At 42.4% G+C, this 19,277-nt stretch overlaps 1 pseudogene; it reads left to right on the top strand.

Annotated features, from left to right (window-relative positions):
- The first annotated feature begins 218 nt into the window (after positions 1 to 218).
- Positions 219 to 19,277, top strand: part of LOC111961041 (L-lactate dehydrogenase B chain-like) — a 31,186-nt pseudogene continuing 12,127 nt past the window's right edge.

The raw sequence follows: 19,277 nt of genomic DNA, 5'->3' as shown, positions 1-19,277 counted from the left end.
TCTAAGAGGATGAGAGGCCAGTTGTGTGGTTTGGTAGTCACGCTCAGGGCTGACACCCATTCCATCCAGTGTACTGAATTAGACTACACTTGACTAGTCAAAAATGTCCATAAAGCTGAAGTGACAGTGCAAGGTGTGACCCGAAACAAGTGGCTGCACAGAGGCTGAGCTGTTAAGGGGCACAGCTCTGGCATGGCCTGCCTGCCTCACACAACACCATGCAGTCTGCTCTGATCACATCAGCACTACAGCCTTCTACTACAGAGCTCACAGAGATCCCAGAGCTCACAGAGCTCACAGAGATCCCAGAGCTCACAGAGATCCCAGAGCTCACAGAGCTCACAGAGATCACAGAGATCCCAGTCCCGGCAGGAACACAGAGGAAAGGAAAGGGAGTAAAAGAGAGAGAAAGCAATGAGGAGGAGAACAGAACAACCCTCTGCACTGTTGCACTAGACATGTCCTTACCTTGAGGGACAGAGCGAGAGAGAGCGACAGACTGACAGAGAGATAGAGAGACAGAGAGATTGAAAGAGAGAGAGACAGACTGACTGACTGACAGAGAGAGAAAGAGCAAGAGAGAGAGGGAGTGAATGAAGTTGAACCATGTGTCCAATGAGGGAATGAAAACAATGTACAACCATTACTGCGATCATGATCCTGTCCATCAAAATGTAACACCTGGTCGGTAATAAAAATGTGTTGTTTCACTCAGCAAACATCTACCTCAGGGCACAAGAAAGGTCATGCTACACCGAAGACCAGACTTCAACATCCCCTCCATCTGCCATTAGAACACAGACCTAGTCCAGTGTACCAGAGGCTGGATTCTCCTAGCCTGGACTCAGATCTGTTCGTGCTGTCTCGCCAACTCCTATGGCCATTACATCACGCATGGCAAGACAAACAGGTCCGAGACCAGGTCAGGATTCTCCTAGGTTAGGTTTCGTGGACGGTAACCCAAAGCTGTCCTCCCCTGAATGCAGCTGGTTGGGTTGCCTGGGTGCTAAGCTCCCTGACAGGCAGTTATCTCAATGCCAGGTCAGAGGCAACATGGCAGATTACTGGCAATACATGAGCCAATCTAGCAGATTACAGCTGTAATCCACTGTCTCCTGACACTCAGGGTCTGAGATGCTAATGTGGGTGTCTGTCTGGCTCCTTCCTTTCCTCTCATATCAGCACCATAGGTCATGAACTTATGGTGTGCAGCCTTAAAACCATAAAGGAATTTAGCCACTGCAGTTTATATTTTACCAATGAGTGGAAGATAATTAATTGAGTGTAAGTATTTCAAATATGATACATGTATTTCCGTCTATCTCCTGAGGGGAACCAGTAGCCTAGTACAAGGCTGTAACATTAGTGAAATCCACTCTGCTTTAGGCAGTGAGCACGAGGGGTTAACTTAACTCTCCGCCTGCTCAGAGTCAGCAAGCATGGTTTTCATGTGTTGGACGCCATTCCATTCACTCCGTTCCAGCCATTATTATGAGCCGTCCTCCCCTCAGCAGCCTCCACTGGTGGAAATAGTTCAGCCTTAGGCTGTGCCTTCAATAGAACTGTAGAGCACTTCAACCATTAGCATTGATTTTATGGAGGTACATTATGGAAATTCTGAATACACAGAATCAGGCGTATGATTACAATTCTACACCATCATTAATGTTAATGGGCAAACTAGGTGCAAGCCTTTCTTAATGCATTATCCACACGTTCAGAATAGCATACAATGTACGGCAACAAGGAAGGACCTACATTGTCGTCATCAACAGTGTCATGAAATGTATACGATAGAAGAATTATTGAAAAAGTAACAAAAAAACAAATGAGGGGAGGGCTAAATTTAAACACACACACACACACACACACACACCACACAACACACACACACACACACACACACACACACACACACACACACACACACACACACACACACACACACACACACACACACACACACACACACACACACACACACACACACACCACACACACACCACACACACATAGCACAGACACACACACAGCTGGTTAGTTGGTCACAACCCTCCGTGCTAATCTCATGCAGTGAAGAAAGGAAAAGAGACATTTGCATTACAATAGGGGCGAGAGAGAGAATCGAGAGAGAGAGATAGAGAGACACATATTTCCCTCAGATTACACAGATCCACAAAGAATTTCAGGGCAACTCAGTCACCTGAGTACTGAAGGGTGAACACAGGCAACACATAGGACCTACACTGTAGCAAGTGTGAACAATGTGAATCACCTGAAGAGGTTCCTCTCACTAGTCTCAGCCCAGCTAAACCACAGCCGTTCCACTGGGACTTCCAGACCTCCACAGTGGAGCAGTAGTAGCCAGCCAGAATGAATTACAGCAACCTGATGTGAAGACAGGGTTTGCTATTCTTATTGCAATATTCATAAGGAGATGATGTCAACGAGACATCCCTGCTGCTCTGGGGTGAGGCTTCCCTCTCTTGAAAGCAGTAATCCAGGTCACCTCAAAGTTACAGGGGGAAGAAATGTGTCTTGGGGGAAGAAATGTGTAGCTACTAGCTAGCTGCTACTGCTGTGCTGAGCAACACATGGTGGTCTGGAGTAACTACAATAATGCTGTTACAGAGTACCAAGGCACAGGTAACAGGAATGCATGGATGAAGGATGTACAGGGCTAATGATCATTTAAGTATCACGTTGGGGTCACTAAAATAGGGTAGTTGGAACAAAGGTATCTGGGGCTCTTTCCCGTTCACTGGGAAATGAATACCCTGTTTTACATGTTAATGAGTTCCTCCAATTGCAGCTTGGCTGCTGGTCATCAATAACCCAACCTAGGTGACATCTCCCATTATCACACAGTAGGAGGACAGGCAGGGGAGAAGACCTGCATAAATGTGACTGACTGTCACCTTACAGATCTTTATTTCTTCACCCTGTTGTTGCAAGACATTTCCTGCACAGTGGGAAATGCAAACTTGTAGTGTATTCAAGGTTTAAAAAGGCTTCTAAAGTTTGTAATTTCCACTTTTACATTTCTGATTTGATTTGCCCTAACTAAAAATGTCCATTTATTATAATCCACAGAAAAATTCACATTTCCTGTTGCTGCAGGAGTATTTTGCTGTGAGAAACTGGTCAAATTAAGATCCTACATCTTTAGGCTCAGAGGTCTAAGGCACTGCATATCAGACCTTGGTTCGATTCCAGGCTCTATCACAACTGGCCGTGATTGGGATTCCCATAGGGTGGGTCACCATTGGCCCAGCGTTGTAGGGTTTGGCCGGGGTAGGCCGTCATTGTAAAATAAGAATATGTTCTTAACTGACTTGTCTAGTTAAATAAAGGTTCAACAAATAAAATAAATAAATAACAATGTTCCTGCAGTCTGGAACTCGGTCATACTCTGTGGAGCAGCTAGTGATTGATAAAATAGGAAGTGAGGTTTAGACACCAGGGTTGATCTCTCTATTGTACAGTATATCAAACAAGGGAAGGGCATATTCAGCTAAACAGCCTCAGGAATGTGCTATTCAATATTTCATATAGTTATGCTTCCATAAAAAATGGAAGCAGGATTTCTTCCACAGAACATTGAACTATAGTTTGGTAAGGGAGAGTGAGGGAAGCATTCCTACAGGCAGTGAGGCAAGTGTACAGGTCTGTACAGATGGAGGGTCAAGGAGTCTATCTGGGACCCAAAATCAGCCAGACTCCATCAGCCAGCTTCTGCTTTGCTACAGTCTGATCCAAAACATCTGGCAACGAGAGCTTAGTTTCACAGTTTAATCCATTACTTAGTTGGTCTATCAGAGAAATGATCTGATCCAGGTATAGTTTATAGTACAGAGTGTATAGTACAGTATAAAAACTGGTTCAGATGGTGCCCCGCTACGTTTAAATCATCCAGACTGGCTTGTCTGCTTCAAACACTGGGTCAAACAGTCCACACAACGTTCCCCAAATCTCTCCAAGTATCAGTGTGTTTGAACATCTATCCTACAATAACAGGGACCACCCTAAAACTCATTCAGTAAGGACTTTCAATGAGACACTATCAATGGGTTTGAGACTAATGAGGCTGCGATAAACTGACTTGTACTTATACAGAGTGGTACGATTGATCATATTTGATAAACATTTATCTTTGACACCTACTGTAAGCCAGTGACAGTCTATCTCACACAAGAAAATCAATTAGGCATGAGATGAGAATGGTACTTTTCACAAGTTAATTAATTTATATGATGCTGTTTACCCCTTGGAGTGAGAGGTCAGCCATTAATATTTATGTTCCACAGATTGCTTGTGGATTAGCTTTGGCCGTGGGCCAAACGGCTCTTTAATGACTGAATTAAACAACCATCTGGGGAGCAGCCATCTCCACAAATAGGGTTGCAGCATGGCTTTTTCAGTTTCTTGTCACTTTCACACAAATGATATGACAGATTTCCATATGAGGTATTCTGTGTCATATGGTTTGTTTGAGGTGCTAAGTAAATGCCAATATGCCATACTGACATTCAGTTCAAGCTACATAGTATTTTACATATTTTTTACATTGATTACAATTTGCAAATATCTATGCTGTAACATCATCATTCCTTGATCATTGATGGTAAATTCTAATTCTTGAGAAAGAAACCCTCCTCACAATTGTAATTACCTACACAAATTTTCTTTGGTTTAGAGCTCAAGTTTCAGACCAATGAGGACATGGTATAACATTCACTAACTAGAATAGAAAATACATTCTTAATTAAATCAATAGTGATCCTTAAATGGTAGCCTAAATTCTGTGCCACCACTGGTTCTCAGATGAAAATAGGTTTAACAATCACTATAACTGGAAAGTGGCTGCAATACATCCTGAGTCGGAAGAGAAGCACTTAGATACTGTATTTTTCCTTCCAAGTGAATTCATCTTGCAGTTTGACACCACACTTCCTTAACCATGTCAATATAAGCACATTACAGAGTACTAAATATTTCTCTATGATGTGACTAAGGTGGTTGAACAGGTTATGATAAGGCATTCAGTAAAAATGAATAGATACTTAATAAACCTTGGTCATGCAACCTAATGTATTAGAATGTCCACTAAGATAGCTAGTGGAAGCACCAAATGACACACTGACCACAGAGTTACTGCAGGAGGCGTTTAAGATGATGATGATGTAGTGTGGTGTCATTGTGTATAGCAGGGTCCTTCCAATAACCAGGGGCCCAGTGAGAGGCAGGCCAGGGAGTTCTCCGTTTGCAGGTTTACCTGGGTAGGCAGCCTCTCCCCCGTCTCAACCCCACCTCAACCCTGTCTCACCCCGATCTCTCTGTTCACTTAAGCAAAACAACCAACTGCTGAACAATCCCAGGATGCAATGCACCTCCATTTTCTTCAAATGACAGTCCCTGTATACATCACTAAGTATGCAAAATATTTACTAGTACATTAATATCATGAACATACAAAACACTAATCAAACCTCATTAACTGGTTCATCTACAGTGATGATAACAAATTCAGCTAAAATACTGGGATGCTTTTTTAGTAAACATAATTATTATTGAGGTTTATCAGAAAGAACAAGCCTACAGAATTTGTGCATTGAAAATCATATCTATAATCGTGTAATAATCATCTGTGTTGCCAGTGACAGCTTGTCCAAGAGGAGGCCAGTCAGGGATGCTTCTGTAGGACTAAGGCACATATCCAAAGAGAAAGAATCCATCACACTGTCTCACTGATCTGCCCTCACCTTTGCCACACAACCTTGTTCTTATTCAACCTGCAAAACCATAACAGTCTCTTTGGCCAGTAGAACTCCATCAGGTCAATGTAAGGTGAGCATAAGGCCACTGGAGCCACATACAGTGCCTTCGGAAAGTATTCAGACTCCTTGACTTTTTCCACATTTTGTTACGTTACAGCCTTATTCAAAAATGTATTTCTGTTTTTTTTTTTTWATAAATTGCCAAAAATGTCTAAAAACCTGTTTTCACTTTGTCATTATGGGATACTGTGTGTAAAAAAATATCTACTCCATTTTAGAATCAGGCTGTATCGTAACAAAATGAGTCTGAATACTTTCCGAAGGCACTGTATTAAAGGTAGACGCAGCGGTTTGTTGTTTTTGACTAAAAGTACCCCATTGTCATACTTGAAAGATATGCAAAACCATAACAGGTAAAGATACCTTAATAGAAAATGACTCAAGTAAAAGTGAAAGTCACCCAGTAAAATACTACTTGAGTAAGACTAAAAGTATTTGGACTAAAAGTATCAAAAGTCAAAGTATAAATCATTTTAACTTCTTTATATTATGCAAACCAGATGGCACAATTTTCTTGTTTTTATTTTATTTACGGATGGGGCACACTCCAACCCTCAGACATAATTTACAAACTAAGCATTTGTGTTTAGTGAGTCCGCCAGATCAGAGGCAGTAGGGATGACCAGGGATGTTCTCTTGATTAGTGTGTGAATTGGACCATTTTCCTGTCAAAATGCAACAAGTACTTTTGGGTGTCAGGGGAAATGTATGGAGTAGAAAGTACATTATTTTCTTTAGGAATGTAGTGAAGTAAAAGTAAAAGTTGGCAAAAATATAAAGTACAGATACCCCCAAAAAATACTTTTCTTTTTTTTATTTCACCTTTATTTAACCAGGTAGGCCAGTTGAGAACAAGTTCTCATTTACAACTGCGACCTGGCCAAGATAAAGCAAAGCAGTGCGACAAAAACAACAACACAGAGCTACACAGAAACAAACGTACAGTCAATAACACAATAGAAAAATCTATGCACAGTGTGTGCAAATGTAGTAAGATTAGGGAGGTAAGGCAATAAATTGGCCATAGAGGTGAAAAAATTACAATTTAGCATTAACACTGGAGTGATAGATGTGCAGATGATGATGTGCAAGTAGAGATACTGGGGTGCAAAAGAGCAACAACAACAAAAATAACAATATGGTGATGAGGTAGTTGGGTGTGCTATTTACAGATGGGCTGTGTACAGCTGCTCTGACAGTTGATGCTTAAAGTTAGAGAGGGAGATACAAGTCTCCAGCTTCAGTGATTTTTGCAGTTCGTTCCAGTCATTGGCAGCAGAGAACTGGAAGGAAAGGCGGCCAAAGTAGGTGTTGGCTTTGGGGATGACTGTATATAGACTTTCTTTTTTCTACTGTGTTATTGGCTTGTTTATTGTTTACTCCATGTGTAACTGTGTTGTTGTCTGTGTCACACTGCTTTGCTTTATCTTGGCCAGGTCGCAGTTGTAAATGAGAACTTGTTCTCAACTAGCTTACCTGGTTAAATAAAGGTCAAATAAAAAAATACAAATCAAAAATGACCAGTGAAATATACCTGCTGGAGCGCGTGCTACGGGTGGGTGCTGCTATGGTGGCCAGTGAGCTGAGATAAGGCGGGACTTTACCAAGCAAAGACTTATAGATGACCTGGAGCCAGTGGGTTTGGCGACGAATATGAAGCGAGGGCCAGCCAACGAGAGCATACAAGTCGCAGTGGGGGGTAGTATATGGGGCTTTGGTGACAAAACGGATGGCACTGTGATAGACTACATCCAAATTGCCGGGTAGAGTGTTGGAGGCTATTTTGTATTTGGCGATTTGTATCGCCAAAGTCAAGGATTGGTAGGATGGTCAGTTTTACGAGGGTATGTTTGGCAGCATGAGTGAAGGATGCTTTGTTGCGATATAGGAAGCCGATTCTAGATTTAATTTTGGATTGGAGATGCTTAATGTGAGTCTGAAAGCAGAGTTTACAGTCTAACCAGACACCTAGGTATTTGTAGTTGTCCACATATTCTAAGTCAGAACCATCCAGAGTAGTGATGCTAGTCGGGTTGGCGGGTGCGGGCAGCAATCGGGTTAAAGAGCATGCATTTAGTTTTACTAGCATTTAAAAGCAGTTGGAGGCCACGGAATGAGTGTTGTATGGCATTAAAGCTCGTTTGGAGGTTTGTTAACACAGTGTCCAAAGAAGGGTCAGATGTATACAGAATGGTGTCGTCTGCATAGAGATGGATCAGAGAATCACCAGCAGCAAGAGTGACATCATTGATATATAAGTAGTACTTTAAAGTATTTCTACTTAAGTACTTTACACCGCTGATACTAATCCTGCTAGCTAAACTGCTAGCCATCAAGCTAAGATAGCTGCTTGGATTTTCCCGATTTGGGACTGCCTCTTCTCATGGAGGCCTCCCCATTCAGAGGAAAAGGAGAATGTTTCCTGCGTTATAGGAGTTGTGTTTACTATGCTCTTTTCGGGAACACTGTGGACAGACTGCATTTTCAATGCAACAACTGCCTGCTAGCGGAGAACTATAGGACCAAGCTGTCACAGCGTTGCGCAATTTTTTGGGGAAACCACAGCCACCTACCTTCTCCTTCTCTACACCTCAGGCTGGACGTCGTTCCATTCTTTGACTGACTGGCCAGTGCTTCACAGGGACCTTTCACCGGGGAAGTCTCCCCCGCCTGGGGGAGACCGACGGTTCTAGAGGACCTAGCGGACGCCACTGGTTCCGATCCCAATCCCGCTATCAATCAATGGAAACATGTCACTTTGAGAAGTCCAATTCAGACAGCTTCAACCCCCTGGCCTTGGAGGTTGCAGCGGCATCGTCCTTTACCCTGTTTCCAACCCATGGAGATCCTACCGACCTTCTGAGCTCCTCTCTCATGGGATCGTGAGGGTGTTTGAGACTCCGGCCCCTTCATCAGCCACGATGGTCCATTGGGCCCCATCTCCCATCGGTCCTCAGGGGTCTCCTAAACCACCTCCTCTGCAATTTTACCAGCTGTCATCATTGACAGCTCTATAGTGAGAAACATCTCGGTTCCCAGGGAAAAACCTGGTTCAGGTTATCATTTAACAGGATATTTACAAACATCACAGGAATTAAATAATCCGTGCATTGACCACATCTTTGCTAATACTGCAGAAATCTGCTCTAAAGCAGTACCCACATCCATCGGATGTAGTGATCATAATATAGTAGCCATATCTATGAAACCCAAAGTTCCAAAGGCTGGGCCTAATATAGTGTATAAGAGATCATACAATATGTATTGTAGTGATTCCTATGTTGAAGATCAACCAGACGCTGCACTTGATGCATGAATGAAATAGATTATTCCAGTTACTAATAAAAATGTACCCATTAAGAACATGACTGTAAAACCGGTTCAATCCCTGTGGTTTGATGAGAAYTTGAAAAATTGTATGGTTGAGAGGGATTTTTATTTAACTAGGCAAGTCAGTTAAGAACAAAATCTTATTTACAATGACAGCCTACCGGGGAACAGTGGGTTAACTGCCTTGTTCAGGGGCAGAACTACATATTTTTACCTTGTCAGCTCGGGGATTCAATCCAGCAACCTTTCGGTTACTGGCCCAATGCTCGAACCACTAGGCTACCAGCCGCCCCAGAACAAATTCTTATTTACAATGACGGCCTACCCCGGCCAAACCCGGATGACACTGGGCCAATTGTACGCCGCCCTATGCGACTCCCAATCACGGCCGGATGTGATGCAGCCTGGATGAGGCAAAGTAAATGGCAAATAGTCTGGCAACACAGCTGATTGGCAAACATACTGCAAATGGAGAAATCATGTGACTAATCAAAACTAAAATAAACTGTACTGTGAAACAAATACAAATAATATAAAGGATAATATTAAAACACTTTGGAGCACTTTAAATGAAATGTTGGGCTAAAAGCTTCATCATTACTTGAATCAGATGGTCATTCATCACAAAACCCACTGATATTGCCAACTACTTCAATTACTTTTTAATTAGCAAGATTGGCATGACATGGCAACAACAAATGCTGAACCTACACATCCATGCATAACTGACCAAATATGAAAGATAAGCATTGTAATTTCTTTTCTGTAAAGTGAGTGTGTAAGAGGTGAAAAAAGGATTACTGTCTATCAACAATGACAAGTCACCTGGGTCTGACAACTTGGATGGAAAATCACTGAGGATGAAAGCGGATTATATTGCCACTCCTATTTGCCATATCTTCATTCTTAAGGCTGTCCCGACCCCAAAAAATATTGGTCGACCAAAAGCCGTCTTGTGTACTTTATCTAAATATTCTGTACTTTCGACTAATCGATTGATCGACATTTGAAAATGTGTATTTTCACATATATAGCCACACCCTATGTGTTTTAATGAAATCAACTTCATGCATTGAGCTTGTCTGATGCTTTAAGCCTCTGTTTGATGAAATAAGACACAAATTACTCAAGAGGGAGCCAGAGATCAAGATAACCAGAAGAAAAAAACTTAACCTGACCCAACCATCCTCCTCCCGCTACTGCTGGCTTTTACAGATTCTGCCGTTACTCTCCTGAAATTGCTGGTAATAGGACCACACGTGGAGTCGCAAACCTTTCTTACATTGAATGCCACTTTATCTGACTATTTCTACCAATCTGCGCGGCAGTTATGGTTTTCATATGCACATTTTCGTGGAACAGTTTCATTTAATTTATAATAATGTCTTTGAATCTCAAAATCACGTTGGCTACGCTGTCACACCCTTATCTGTTTCACCTGTACTTGTGCTTGTCTCCACCCCCTCCAGGTGTCGCTTATTTTCCCCGGTGTATTTATCCCTGTGTTTCCTGTCTCTCTGTGCCAGTTCGTCTTGTCTTGTCATGTCAACCATTGTTTTTTTCCCATGCTCCTGCTTTTTTCTATTCTCTGTTTTGCTAGTCCTCCCGGTTTTGAACCTTGCTTGCCCTGACTCTGAACCCGCCTGCCCTGACCTTGAACCTGCCTGCCACTTTGTACCTCCTGGACTCTGACCTTGTTATGATCTTTTGCCTGTCCATGACCATTCTCTTGCCTGCCCCTTGGATACTAATAAATATCAGAGACTCGAACCATCTACCTCCCGTGTCTGCATCTGGGTCTCACCATGTGCCCGTACATACGAATGGCCTGTCTGCAACAAACTTGAAACATTGTATAAACTATTAACTTGGGTCCAGCCCGAAGCTCATGCTAGCAAACTTGCAGTATTGTATAAAATATTCAGGGCCCTCAGAGTTTCCCGTGCCAGTTAGCTTGGGACAGACACAGCTGTAGGCTATTTGCGAAAGGGATAAGAAGTAATTAGGTAGGCCAATTTTATGATGTTTCCACTGGATCAGAGCAAACAAAATAAAATGACTAAATTGACAAAACTCAGTAAATTAAATTAACCAAATAAACCAAAACACATTTCTCACAGGTGTAGCATACAGTAGGTTGTGCACTCTGCAAACAACGTGTCCACTCTGACAATGAGAACGGTAAAATAATGCAATAATAATATATTGAATTATAGAAATTATAATTATAGGAATTAACGATAAATGTACTACTGGTGATACATGTCATGGGGAATTGATAGACTAACAATCAAATAGAAGCAATTCACACAATAAATGTATGAAACAATGAATGTGCACAAATTGCTTGACAAAAGAAATCTTGGTCGACCAACAGCCTATTGACCAAACAATCGACCAGTCGACTAATTGGGGTCAGACCTAATTCCTTCTAAGCCTACAGGAAAGTGTGTGCACTCAGGCCTAGAGGGAAGCAAAAGTCATTTCGCTAACCAAGAATAGCAAAGCACCCTTTACTGGCTCAAACAGCCGACGAATCAGCCTGTTACCAACCCTTAGTAAACTTTAGGAAAAAATTGGGGTTGACCAGATACAGTACTATTTCACAGTAAACAAATTAACAACAGACTTTCAGCACGCTTATAGGGAAGGGTACTCAACATATACGGCACACAAATGACTGATTATTGGCCAAAAGAAATTGATAATAAGAATATTGTGGGAGCTGTTTTTTTAGACTTCAGTCATAATCATAATCTGCTGATGGAAAAAACCTGTGTTATGGCATTACATATATCTTGGATCGAAAGTTACCTGTCTAAAAGAAAACAGAGGGTGTTCTTTAATGCAACTCCCTCCAACATAATCCAGGTAGCGTCAGGCATTCCCCAGGGCAGCTGTCTAGGCCCTTTACTTTTTTCAATCTTTACTAATGACCTGCCACTGGCACTGAGTAAAGCCTGCGTATCTTTGTATGCTGATCACTCAATATGATACACATCAGCTATCACAGCAAGTGAAATCACTGCAACACTTAACAAAGAGCTGCAGTCAGTTTTAGAAATGATGGCAAGAAATAAACATACAAAAATGAAGAGCATTGTATTTGGGACAAATCATTCACTAAACCCTAAACCTTAACTAAATATTGTAATGAATAATGTCGAAATTGAGCAAGTTGGGGAGACTAAACAGCTAATCTGTCATGGTCAAAACATGTTGGTGCAATGGTAACTAAGATGGGGAGAGGTCTGTCTGTAATAAAGCGCTGCTATGCTTTCCTGACAAGTCCTACAGGCCCTAGTTTTGTCGCACCTGGACTACTGCCCATTCATATGATCAAGTGCCACAAAGAGTAACATAGGCAAATCACAGTTGGCACAGAACAGAGCTGCACGGCTGGCCCTTAAATGTATGCAGAGAGCTAAAATCAATAACAGGCATGTCAATCTCTCCTGGCTCTATGTAGAGGAGTGATTGACTACTTGTCTTTGTGAGAGGTATTGACATGTTGAAAGCACCAAGCTGTCTGTTTAACTTCTTATGGCTGCAGGGGCAGTATTGAGTAGCTTGGATGAAAGGTGCCCAGAGTAAACGGCCTGCTCCTCAGTCCCAGTTACTAATATCCATTGATAGTATTATTAGTTTTGGATAGAAAACACTCTGAAGTTTCTAAAACTGTTTAAATGATGTCTGTGAGTATAACAGAACTCATACGGCAGGCAAAAACCTGAGGAGAAATCCAAACAGGAAGTGAGAAATCTGAGGTTGTAGGTTTTCAAGACAGTTCCCATTGAAATGGACATGCCTCAGGACTACTGGCCTGATTGACTTCTTGCTGTCCCCAGTCCCCTGGTCGTGCTGCTGCTCCAGTTTCAACTGTTCTGCCTGAGGCTATAGAACCTGTCCTGTTCACCGGACGTGCTACTTGTCCCAGACCTGCTGTTTTTCAACTCTCTAGAGACAGCAGGAGCGGTAGAGATACTCTGAATGATCGGCTATGAAAAGCCAACTGCATTTACTCCTGAGGTGCTGACCTGTTGCACTCTACAACCACTGTGGTTATTATTATTTTTACCCTTGCTGGTCATCTATGAACATTTGAACCATCTTGGCCATGTTCTGTTATAATTTCCACCCGGCACAGCCAGAAGAGGACTGGCCCCCCCCTCATAGCCTGGTTCCTCTCTAGGTTTCTTCCTAGGTACTGGCCTTTCTAGGGAGTTTTTCCTAGCCACCGTGCTTCTATACCTGCATTGCTTGCTGTTTGGGGTTTTAGGCTGGGTTTCTGAACAGCACTTTGTGACATCAGCTGATGTAAGAGGGCTTTATAAATACATTTAATTGATTGATTGATTGATTGAAGAGACACACACAGGCACACACACACCGCATATAGGTCCATATCATTGTTTTTTCTTTTTGGACATAGGAGGCCCGCAAAACACTTTGGTGGACCGTACAATATATTTCGATGCAGAAAAATCCCTGGCAAGACCTCAGTTTCACACACACAATTATCTGCGCATGTGCAGGGCCAAACAGTGGAGAAGTTGAGCGTCACAGCTTCAACGCTCTTAGTTGTTGAGGAAATGTATTCACTATGCCGTTTACTTTCTACATCTACGTCATATATCTGAGTCTACCTTTATGGTTGAAACATTATCATACACACGCACACAACACATTTCGCATTCTGCTCTTTAGCATTCACCACTACATGTCGCTTTTTTGTGCTTCAGAATCCAAAGTAAGCCATAGCAGAACTAGGACATGTACTGTACTGGTGGGGTGTAAGGTTACTCCTGCCCTCCTCAGGTTTCACAGCTCTTCACCACCACCTGTTCTACAGCCCACGTCCTCAGAGAGATGGAGAGAACGAGAGAGGAGAGCAGGAGAGGACAGATGGTGCTGGGCCTAGAGGAGGACCGAATTGAAACAGGTGCCCTCCATTCTCCCACCTATCCTCCTCTCCAACCCACAGACAGTACCAGTGGGTCTCCTTTTCAGTGGCTTGTTACCTTTTGTCAATAGGGGAGCTGTTGGCATTATTTTTTTTTTTACATTTCCAAATTAAACTGCCTCGTACTCAATTCTTGATCGTACAATATGCATATTATGTTATTATTGGATAGAAAACAGTCTATAGTTTCTATAGGAGTTGAAATTTTGTCTCTGAGTGGTACAGAACAATTTCTACAGCACTTTTCATGACAGGGTTCAGATTTCAGAAATTTTTACCTCTGATCTGGGGTCTGTTTATATGGCCACAGTGAATGCTATGAGAAACCGACACTGCCTACGTCTTCCTCTGGGTGTCTGTACGTCATCACGTTTTCAATGAAGTGGATGGGACGTTCACAGCCATTATAAATGACCAAAATGTACAGAGACCGTTCTTTCTCAACGTGCGCCTCAAGCGTGAAGGCCATCGGACCTGTCTCGTTCCAAGTCGTTTTCTAACCAGCAATATTTTCCCGGTCATGTTTTCAGTCGTTATAGTTGTTAAAAACATCATAATGTAGTGAATTTGAACCGTTTTATATCAATTTATATCCGTTTAGTGCGATTTTGAGGAATTTCTTTGTTGTGCGTTCTGAAAGTTTGGACACACGTTTTAGGGAGTCGGTCGTTGGTGCTGGACATTTCGAAGGACAGAGGACATCTATCGACCAAAAGACGTTTATAACAAGAAAGGATACATTGCCCAAGAATATGATGGAAGATCAGCTCAAAGTAAGCAATATTTAATATATAAACCGTGTTTCTGTCGAAATATTTTAAACGCACATATCGCCATTTTGTTTGGTATAGCTTCACTTGGCCAACCCTGTATTGAAAAGTAAGGATAATTTTAAAAATGTAAATCAGCGGTTGCTTAAGAACTAATTTGTCTTTCGATTCCTGTCAACCCTGTATTTTTTAGTCAAGTAATATGATTAGCTTTTAATTAAACTAGATCACTCTGATAGATGACGTCAGACATATTGAGGCTTGATTTCCTAGTATTTTCATTGTGTAACCACGGTTTTGTATGGCTAAATATGCACCTTTTCGAACAAACTGTATATGTATGTTGTAAAATGATGTTACAGGAGTGTCATCGGAAGAATTCTGAGAAGGTTAGTGAAAAAATTAATATCTTTTGGCGGTGGTTACGTTATAGCGCTCTTTGGCTGGAATCGATGCTCTGGTAACGTTGGAACATGTAGTATGCTAACTTATCGATTTATTGTGTTTTCGCTGAAAAACGCTTAGAAAATCTGAATATGGTCTGAAATCACAAGAACTGGGTCTTTCCATTGCTATGCTTTGTCTATTTTTATGAAATGTTTTATGATGAGTAAATTGGTCATACACGTTGCTCTATCTAGTAATTCTAGTGGATTTGTGATGGTCGGTGCAATTGTAAACTGTGATTTCTACCTGAAATATGCACTTTTTTCTAACAAAAACTATCTATACCATGAATATGTTATCAGACTGTCATCTGATGGTTTTTTTTATAGGTTATTGGCTATCAATATCTTAGTTGAGCCGAATTGGTGTAGCACCTGAAGGAGTAAGAAACTGATGGAGTTAGAATAGTGGTGTATTTTGCTAACGTGTTTAGCTAATAGATTTACATATTTTGTCTTCCCTGTAAAACATTTTAAAAATCTGAAATGGTGGCTTTATTCACAAGATCTGTATCTTTCATCTGGTGTCTTGGACTTGTGATTTAATGATATTTAGATGCTACTATCTACTTCTGAGCTATGCTATCTATGCTAATCAGTGTGTGGGGGTGGGGGGTGCTCCCGGATCCGGGTTTCTGAGGCAGTAAAAGTTATGGTGTGGCCCTGCTAAGGCATTACTGGGGGTTCCTATTATTGAGAAGAGCATGATTTAAGCTCTGTCCAAAATGTTTGAGTGTGTGTGTATTTGTGTGTGTGTGTGTGTGTGTGTGTGTGTGTGTGTGTGTGTGTGTGTGTGTGTGTGTGTGTGTGTGTGTGTGTGTGTGTGTGTGTGTGTGTGTGTGTGTGTGTGTGTGTGTGTGTGTGTGTGTGTGTGTGTGTGTGTGTGGGTTTTGTTGTGTTTGTGTGTGTGTGTGTGTGTGTGTGTGTGTGTGTGTGTTACCCCTGCAGCATGGTAGGTAAAGATGAAATTGACAGCATCAAGGAGAACACGTCTAATCACATTTACAACCACAGGAAACAAGAGAGTCTGAGTGATCCACAGTTCATAGGCAATCATCAGGATGGCTTACAGTCTTCATACACACAATTTCATAATCCATTGACCATCTTACAGGCTTTTGTATCTGTAATCTATTTTTTTTTAATTCCTTGGGGCAGAATAGCTACCAAGTGGCGCAGCGGTCTAAGGCTCTGCATCTCAGTGCTAGAGGTGTCGCTACAGACAACCTGGTTTGAATCCAGGCTGTATCATAACCGGCTGTGATCGGGAGTCCCATAGGGTGGCGCACAATTGGCCCAGRATCGTCCGTGTTCTGCTGGGGTAGGCCGTTATTGTAATAATAATTTGTTCTTAACTGACTTGCCTGGTTAAATAAAATGTTTATACAGCAGACAGAAGATGTATGCACACTCTCTCATTTCTGCAGGAGAGCAATTTTCTCCCTTAAATAGTAGATCAAATTGTTATCAATTAAAGAGTGGAGAATGATATTCCCACTCAAAATGCAACGGCATAACTCTCCCCAAATATTTTTTTGTGTGTATGTGCCGAATACAACAGACCTTACAGTGAAATGCTTACTTACGAGCCCCTAACCAACAATGCAGTTAAAAAAAATACAGATAAGAATAAGAGATAAAAGTAACAAGTAATTAAAGAGCAGCAGTAAAATAACAATAGTGAAACTATATAGAGGTGGGGTACTGATACAGAGTCAATGTGCGGGGGTAGAATGTACATGTAGGTAGAGTTATTAAAGTGACTATGCATAGATGACAACAGAGAGTAGCAGTGGTGTAAAGAAGGGGAGAGGGGAGAGGGGGGCAATGCAAATAGTCTGGGTAGCCATTTGACTAGATGTTCAGGAGACTTATGGCTTGGGGGTAGAAGGTGTTTAGAAGCCTCTTGGACCTAGACTTGGCACTCTGGTACCGCTTGCCGTGCAGTAGCAGAGAGAACAGTCTATGACTAGGGTGGCTGGAGTCTTTGAATTTTTAGGGCCTTCCTCTGACACCGCCTGGTATAGAAGTCCTGGATGGCAGGAAGCTTGGCCCCAGTGATGTACTGGGCCATACGAACTACCCCCTGTAGTGCCTTGTGGTCGGAGGCTGAGCAGTTGCCATACCAGGCAGTGATGCAACCAGTCAGGATGCTCTCGATGGTGCAGCTGTAGAGCTTTTTGAGGATCTGAGGACCCATGCCAAATCTTTTCAGTCTCCTGAGGGGGAAAAGGTTTTGTTGTGCCCTCTTCACAACTGTCTTGGTGTGCTTGGACCATGTTAGTTTGTTGGTGATGTGGACACCAAGGAACTTAAAGCTCTCAACCTGCTCCACTGCAGCCCCGTCGATGAGAATGGGGGCGTGCTCTGTCCTCTTTTTCCTGTAGTCCACAATAATCTCCTTTGTCTTGATCACATTGTGGGAGAGCTTGTTGTCCTGGCACCACACGGCCAGGTCTGACCTCCTCCCTGTAGGTTGTCTCGTCGTTGATCAGGCACTGTTGTGTCATTGGCAAATTTAATGATGGTGTTGGAGTCGTGRCTTGCCGTGCAGTAATGAGTGAACGAGGAGTACAGGAGGGAACTGAGCACGCACCCCTGAGGGGCCCCTGTGTTGAGGATCAGATTGGCGAATGTGTTGTTTCCTACCCTTACCACCTGTCAGAAAGTCCAGGATCCAGTTGCAGAGGGAGGTGTTTAGTCCCAGGGTCCTTAGCTTATTGATGAGCTTTGAGGGCACTATGGTGTTGAATGCTGAGCTGTAGTCAATGAATGGCATTCTCACATAGGTGTTCCTTTTGTCCAGGTAGGAAAGGGAAGTGTGGAGTGCAGTAGAGATTGCATCATCTGTGGATCTGTTGGTGCGGTATGCAAATTGGAGTGGGTCTAGGGTTTCTTGGATGATGGTGTTGATGTGAGCCATGACCAGCCTTTCAAAGCACTTCATGGCTACAGGCGTGAGTGCTATGGTTCAGTAGTCATTTAGGCAGGTTACCTTAGTGTTCTTGGGCACAGGTACAATGGTGGTCTGCTTAAAACATATTTGTTTTACAGACTCGCACAGAGAGAGGTTGAAAATGTCAGTGAAGACACTTGCCAGTTGGTCAGCGCATGCTCGCAGTACACATCCGTCTGGCCCTGCGGCCTTGTGAATGTTGACCTGTTTAAAGGTCTTACTCACATCAGCTGTGGAGAGCATGATCACACAGTCTTCTGGAACAGCTGGTGCTCTCATGCATGTTTCATATAGCCTATCACTGAGGTTGATGGATAATGTTGGATGTATGTGTGTATATTGAGAGAAAAAAACAAGTCTGCCAATGATGAATTGCATATACCCTATATACCACACTTCATATCACAGGTGTACAAACAACCATTACATCTCCATTTCCCTTTTGCTAAATACATAAATCAATGCCACCCCTTTCAATGGGAGACTAAAACTGTGGTGACAGGGTAACCCAAAACCACTAGATAAGAGACTAACCACTGAAAAATATGACTAGGGACTGAAATATGATGCACAGATAGATTACGGATTAATATGAATGAATAGGTTAAACTAATCGGAGTAACCTTCTTGAATAGTACTCCTCATCCTCAATCACATCATCTAACAGCTCACAGCACTCTTAACCTCATACTTTAGGCTGAACTTTTTCAAACGATCATGAAGTCAAAGTCAAAGCTAAACCCTGGATGTGTATAGAATCTAACATCTTATGACAGGATCCCTTGATGGCCCTCCATAACTATGGACAATACACCATTCTTTCCTGGCCCTACAAACTCATTAGGGTCAATGTCAGTGGCTACGGCTAATGCGCTTGACAGGAACCTAGTTCAGACAGAAGTCCTCTCCTCCCACTCCATTCAGCCATAGTGAGGAGTAGACAGAGGAGGGAGAGCTCTCTCCAACACTACGTAG

This window comes from Salvelinus sp. IW2-2015, linkage group LG4q.1:29 (genome assembly GCF_002910315.2).
Source record: "Salvelinus sp. IW2-2015 linkage group LG4q.1:29, ASM291031v2, whole genome shotgun sequence".
Lineage (NCBI taxonomy): Eukaryota > Metazoa > Chordata > Actinopteri > Salmoniformes > Salmonidae > Salvelinus > Salvelinus sp. IW2-2015.
Note: the sequence above shows the minus strand (reverse complement) of the source record. Positions and strands in the feature narration are given on the sequence as shown.